This window comes from Furipterus horrens, unplaced genomic scaffold, assembly GCF_987537825.1.
Source record: "Furipterus horrens unplaced genomic scaffold, mFurHor1.1.pri manual_scaffold_5, whole genome shotgun sequence".
Lineage (NCBI taxonomy): Eukaryota > Metazoa > Chordata > Mammalia > Chiroptera > Furipteridae > Furipterus > Furipterus horrens.
The window spans coordinates 116,219,731-116,227,038 of NW_028327175.1; the positions used below are offsets into that span (position 1 = coordinate 116,219,731).

Below are 7,308 nucleotides of genomic sequence, written 5' to 3' on the forward strand. Positions count from 1 at the left end.
AACAAAATGAAAAAAGACTGAGCAAGACTGAAGAGGTTCTAAGACAGCTGCAGGATAACATGAAACATAATAATATCCGTATCATAAGAATTCCAGAAGGAGAAGAAGAAGAGCAAGGGATAGAAAACCTCTTTGAAAAACTAATGACAGAAAACTTCCCTAACATGAGGAGAGAAAGAGTCACAGAAGTCCAGGAAGCACAGTGGGTCCCAACAGGCCCACTTCAAGACACATCATAATTAAAATGGCAACATTCAAAGACAAAGAGAGAATCCTAAAAGCAGCAAGAGAGAAACAACTAATAACATACAAGGGAGCTCCAATAAGGCTATAATCAGATTTCTCAGCAGAAACACTACAAGCCAGAAGGGAATGGCAAAAAATATTCCAAGCAATGAAAAACAAAGGCCTACAACCAAGAATACTCTACCCAGCAAGGCTCTCATTCAAAATGGAAGATGAAATAAGGAGTTTCCAAGACAAAAGGGTCTGCTTTAAGAAGATGAAGAAACAGAGACAGAGAGGAACACGAGTACAAAGGGGGAAAATGATAATGAATAAGTACTGAAAGAAAGAAGGAACTTCTACCATTTGCAACAACATGGATGGAACTAGAGAGAATTATGCTTAGCAAAATAAGCCAGGCAACGAAAGAAAAATACCTTATGCTATCACCTATTACAGGAAACTAATGAACAACACAAACAAATGAGCAAAATTGAACCAGAGGTATGTAAACAAGAAATAAACTAACAGTAACAAAAGGGGAGATGGGAGGGAGAGAAGGGGGTAAGAAGGGGAAGGGTCTAGTGAAAGAACATGTATAAATGACCCATGGACATGGACAACTGGGTGGGGACTGAATGTAGGAGAAGGGGGGGCAGGGTGCAGGGAAGCAAGAGGGGAGAAAAAGTGGACAACTGTAATGGAAAAACAAACAAACAAAAAACTTTTAGTGGGGGAAAAAATGAAAATATAAAGAATAGAAATGCAAGTTCAGTGAATATTAGAAGGATAAGGATTTTCCTTCACACTGTATATTTTTCTCCCTATCTGATCCCTCCAGAGTTGGCATTCTGAAGAAGTAAGTAATGACATAAGTTTCTTTGCATAGAACTAATAAGAACCCCCCCCCAAAAAAGTGAAAAACATTTTTCTTTAAATTTATATATTACTTTTCCAAATGTCTACTGTAAGTTGCTAGGACATAAATACTAAGTTGTTTGGACTTATACATGAAATTGTTAGGTATTTCTTTTGGCCTAAGAGTCCCTTAAAGTACTGAACCTTAAGTAGGGGTGCTCTGAACTGAGACTGTTTGGGATTTAACATACTTAAATATGCCTGCATTACAAGATCATATATCTTACTATACTGATATATCTTCTTTTGTGGCCTTCATAATTTACAACATACTAAATATATTATCACAAAATTATTTTTAAGTCTACAAACTGCTAATGAGATGAGTAATTTCAAGTCTACAAACTTTAATAGATTAAACATCTCAATTGTGTTTAAATGCATGAGAGTTCTCAATGTTGTAAAAAAAAATACCATCAGTCACCTTTGGGAGAGGCAAGGGAGCCAAGCTGATATTATGCACCTGGCAAACAAAGTCAAAGAATTAAGAACCTACCCGGTCTTTCCTATGTAAATCGCACCACTGAGATGAAATTTCTCTTTACGGAGGAGTATTTCAGCTAAACAATGAGGACAAACCACTAGAATTTGAGATTCAGCAATTTGCAACCTCTAACCCAGGTACTGATCATCCTGCTACAACCAGCCTCCAGATCAGAGAACACAACAGCACTTAGGAAGAAACTTGCCAAGGCCATCTTGAATCTGATCAAACCTCTAGGGACAGAGGCTCGTGGTCACCAACATTATGGGGACACAGCACAATCCTGATGTGGGAAACTACAGGACTAAGGATGGTCTCACCAATAAATTTCAAGGAAAAAAAAAAAGTGAGAAGAGAGGAGGAATAAACAGATTAAAAAGAAACACGATAAATTACTAAATGCAGTATGTGATCCTTGTCAGGACTGTATAACAATAAATTCTTTAACCATTTAAAAAAAACACTGCTTAATAAATCATTTAAGATGCAATTGGGGAAAATCAAACACTGATCTAGTGAATATGGAATTATTAGATTTTTAGGTTTGATAATGCCATTACAGTTATGTTTTCAATGATCCTTCAATTTCAATGTCACACCGAAATATTTAAGGATGAAATGATACGATGTTTGGGAACTGCTTCAAAATGTTGGCCTGAATCTGGGTAGTGGGGTACATGAAGGTTCATTATACTAGTCTCTACTTTTGAATGTTAAAAGTTTTAATTTTAAAAAATTCCACAAATCAAAAATTTTACAAACCACACAACTGAATACAATGCATTATCCAAAAATGAGGTAACAGAAGGTTAATGTTAAAAATGAAATCACTCGCCCTGGCTGGGTGGCTTAGTTGGCTGGAGTGTTGTTCCATGCACCAGAAGGCTGCAGGTTCAATCTCCAGTTGAGGGATGATCTCCCTCTCCTTCCCTCTCTCTCTAAAATGAGTAAATATATCCTTAGGTGATTTTTTTAAAAAAGCTCTTAAAAAAATGAAATCACTGAAAATGCTTTGAATACCCAGTTTTGCATGTTAGAAAGAACCTCTGGTCACAGTGAGGAGGACTGGGCCTAGGAGGAGGGAAAGCAAGCACTTTGGCTTGGGATGAGGGACAAGGTCAGCCAGAGCAGACTGGCAAGGTGGGGAAGAGAGCTGAAGGCTTAGGACAGGAATTGATGGCAAAAATGGATGTGGAGGGTAAGAAAGAAGGATTTCAAATTGTCAGAAATTGTGGGTTGATAGACAGTGATCAGCTGTCAAGTCCTGAGGGTCAGCGGTTTTCCACCTGCTCAGGAAATACCTCTTCTGAGGTGGGGCCTCGTCCCCAATTCTGGCTGCAGCTGGGTCATCTCTACTCAACTCCAATAGGCTTCATAAACTTGCCACAGCAGAACAGACTATAGACTCAGTCCCTGGTTGTACCCCCACCATGGCCGGCCTCTGTCCAGATGCTCAGATACCCAATACTTGTGCCTGCTTTCCCTCAGCCCTGCTGAGTCTGCACCCCTGTGGGTTCTGCAGTCTCCACACTGGTCCTTCCCTGAACACACACAAAGCCTCCCAGTGGTCGCCCAGCACATCTTGTGAACGTGTAATCAGATAATGTTATTCCCCTGCTTAACATCTGTCATCAGTTTCTCATTGTCCTGAAGATGAAAGCCGGTGCCTACCAAGACCTGAGCGATTCTAGCTCGGAGCCTCCACTCTGCCTGAAAGGCCAGGGCCACATTGTCATTCCCATTTCAGCTCAATGTCACTTCTTCAGGGAGGTTGTTCTTACCCCATCCACATGATCCCCGTGTCATTGTTCATGACCCCAGTTACTTGTTTTCTTTGTTTTAATGAGTTTGCTCTTACTTGTATATACTCATTTAAGGCCCGTCTCTGGACTGGAATGCAAGCCGCACGGGAGCAGGGGTCTTGTTCGTCTTGTCCATGAAACTGCCCCATGCCTAGAAACAGTGTCTGGGACGTAGGAGGCGCCCCGCAGGCAAACACTGAAGGCAGCAGGGTTATGCACTTACCTCCTGCTTACCACCTCCCTGGGCAGCGCTCCTGGCTACACTGAGAGAACATCCCCTCCTCATGGACCCTCCTGAGGGAACACAGCACAGCCTCCTGTCCTGAAGCACGAGGGGCACTGCGGAGCATCTCAGTGGCTCTTGACTTGAGCTGACGGCCGTTGTGGCCCATGAGCACGCCTTCCTTCAGCCATCTCCACCCAGGAATCCTCTCTTCCCATCAGGAGCTGTGTTTGCCAAACCCACTGACAGCATTTCAGAGAGCAAAGGGGCTTCTATCCTTCCCTACATATACAGGGTAATGTCTGCTGTGACATTGCTTGAATCCATGTCAATCAACCTGTTCGGGTTAGCAGTCATTTCCCAACTCAGCACACTGGCCTTGGCCCATGGCCCAGCCACAAATCACCAGCCCTCAGGAATTTATTTCTGTTCATTATAAAGAAACCATTAACCAGGATGGAAAATTTCTCAGAAGAGATGTCTGAACTGCTGCAATCCAAAACAGTTTCACAGTCACACTCAGCAGCAGTCCCTGCTTCCTCACCCCCAGGCATACCTGTACCCGGAATGTCTGTAGGACAGGCAGCACTGGAGTTGCACAGCACAAGGAGCCTGAACACAGCATATGTGCCCCCTTTGCAAATCACAGACAAGCAAAGGCATCTTCTAAAGTGTATGCTGGAGAGGTTAGCACACCTTTAGTTTTTAGCCCATGTGTACAAACACACTCGTGCTCCTGATAATAAACCCAAGGCCCTTAAAGATTTCATTAGTCACAGAACTCTACGACTCCCAATGTGCTAGTAATGTTTCCAACAAGGTTGCAATGGGAAACGTTCTCCAAATTTCCAAACCCCTCAGTCTCTCCCCCAAGCACAAAAAGCCTTCTCACCATCACCCCCTCTCCACCCAAGGTACTACAGAAGGGGTGAGCAAGACCCCGAGGGGCCAGGACGAGGAAGCTCACCGGACACAGCCAGCTGGTCACTCTGAGATTTGCAGGAGCGCTTACTATTAATCCATCTTCTAGTTCACTAATTCCCTCTTCAACTGTCTCTAACTGCTATTAAATCTACCTACTGAATTTTACTTATCTATTTTTTAATCTACAAACTGATTTTTATTTTGTATGCAAAATATGTTCTAAAAAGAATCTACAATTAAAATGACAGTGATGTTTTACCTATTTCATGATTAGAGTACTCCCCTTTTGGGGGTGAGGTGAAACACCCTCTTTTTTTATGTCCACATTTTAAACCAAAATCCTATACAACCTCTCAACCAAAGATTTAAACCAAAATCCTGAAAGATCTAGTCCCCAACTTCTTCAACCATTCTGTCCTGGCATTCTATGCAGTTCTTTATTAGCATGTGAAGATATCACACTTGCCATCAGCCCTTCGATAGAACTACCGAGATGGACTCCATTCACAGTGATTATGACCTCTTGAGTCAAAATAGTTTCTTCTGGATGCTGAGGATGTGGTTTATACGTAAGTCTCTCATCTACTGAAGCCATATTTGTAAATGAAATACCAGTGGATTTAAGTTCCATTGTTTTCTCTACAGGATAAACTACAGAATGACCTTGCCGCACCAATAAGAGATTTCACAATGGAAGGCAGTCCACACTCTGTGCTGAGAAGTCAACGGCAGTGTAACTTTCCAGAAGGATCTATATGTATGTCTAATACATAACTCTAACCACACTGGGTTCATAGGGTTTGGGTATTTCTGTATTTCAACTGCCGTAACAGTTTCCCATAGATGGTCAAATACGTGCTTTGAATTCCAGATCTGCATGGTGCTGGTGGCCTGCATGATATCTGGGTGGTGCAAAAAAGGCAAAAAGGCCACACCTACCTTTTTTTTGTAAAGTAAGCATTTTATTCATTCAACCAACACAATGAGCTTCGGTTTCCTTATCTGCAAAAATGGAGATATCTACCTTCACTGCTTACCATGAAGATTTCATTATTAATAGACATTCAATAAATGACAACCTTCCGACAAGTTCCCTGATGGCTAAGCACTGTATTGCACACTGGAGGCATTAAGAATACAAAAATATCCCTGCTCTCAAGAAGCTCAGTCTCTAAGACCACCTACCATCAAATAATTCTTGATATGGTTCAACTGCTGTTTTTTCCCCCACTGGTATGAAACAGGAGGGGGAAAAGAAAACACTAACATGTTTTACAAAAGCTCCGAGTTTACTAACAATATATTCTAACATTTGTCAAAGTTTCAAGCAGGTCATTTTGTACCTTAAATAAAAAATCACAATATTCAGAATTAATTAAAAATCAAAAAAGGATAGTGATGGTGATTCATGGGGTTTTCTTCCAAAATGAAAATGCTAAAAATGTTTACTTTGGTGGATCTGTGTTGATGCCATATTTCTCCTGGAGAAGCTTCAATTGTTCTTCCTTCTTCGTATCCATCTTCTGAAATGTCCTGCTGGTGTTACCTGTTACAAACATGGAATCTTGACAGGTGATCACACATGTTCTTGGTATCAAAGATGTCTTCATAGACCACACAAGCTGTTCCTCTATCTTCAGGTGTGTTCCCCACTCTAATTTGATGAATAAGTCCGCATTTCCCAAATATTATCCTACATTTCTTCAGCTGTGATTTTGTATGGGGCTAATTTCTTATATACAAAATCCGATTTACTTCAGGTGGGCATCGACTGTTCGCTCTCTTGGCCGCCTGCATGGCCATCTTGGTGGGCTGATGAGGTTACCGCAGCAAGTACTGGATTCCTCCCTACTCCTCTGGGGCTTGCTCAGCTTTGGGCTCAACACAGCATCAGACCGAGGAAACATCCACCTACTAAATTTTAAATTTCAGTTATTGTACTTTTGTTTGAGAATTTTAAGTTTTTATGAATTTCAATTCTCTGTGAAACTCTACATCTTATTTATTTACTTTATTATGTTAACCACTTATTTTGAAGCCCATGTCTTATAGCTCCAATATCTTAGTCTCTGTTGGGTTTATCACCTCCCCACCACGCCCAGTCCTGTTTCTCGGTATGCCTGGTGACTTGTCTGGCATTGTATATGACAGAAGGGTAGAGAGTCAGAATGCTGCCTCCCTCCAGGGTGGATAGCAAGGGGCAGGCCACCAAGGGCCAGGTCGGGGCTCCGCTGAAACTGAGCTCATCTGCAGTCCTTGTGAGGTCCACTCTACCTGTGGCACTACTCCTGGAGTGTCACTCCAGCCCTGCGAAATTGTGTAGAACTCCTCTACCTTCTCTGCCTCTTAGCAGCCACCTGGGCTTGCCCCGAGGGAAAAGTCAGTGCAGGAAGTAGGACTTACCTCCTGAGCTCCCCTCGGAGTCGTGGCTGCTAGAGTGACTCTGCTGACCGTCAAGCTGACGCCTTTTGAATGATGGCCAGTTCCTCAAGTCCTTAGGAGGCAGTGGTCCACTGCAAGCTATCCCGTGGCGAGAAGCAGTCTGTTTTCATTACCTGGAATGATTCTCTAAAATGGAGAGTTGGAAAGGATGTGGGCTGATAACTAGGCAAGCTGGTCCAACTAGCACAGGCCACATGGAAATCTCTGAGCTACAAGTGTCCTGTGCAGAGGTATGTAGCCAATGAGAAGGCCAGGGGAGACGCAGCCCATTCCCCTCTGCCCAGCCAAGA

General features: G+C 42.5%; 1 pseudogene; it reads right to left on the reverse strand.

Moving 5' to 3' along the window:
• Positions 1 to 6,021: 6,021 nt before the first annotated feature.
• LOC150009359 (splicing factor 3B subunit 6 pseudogene) lies at positions 6,022 to 6,379 on the reverse strand (annotated as a pseudogene).
• Between the last annotated feature and the right edge of the window lie 929 nt (positions 6,380 to 7,308).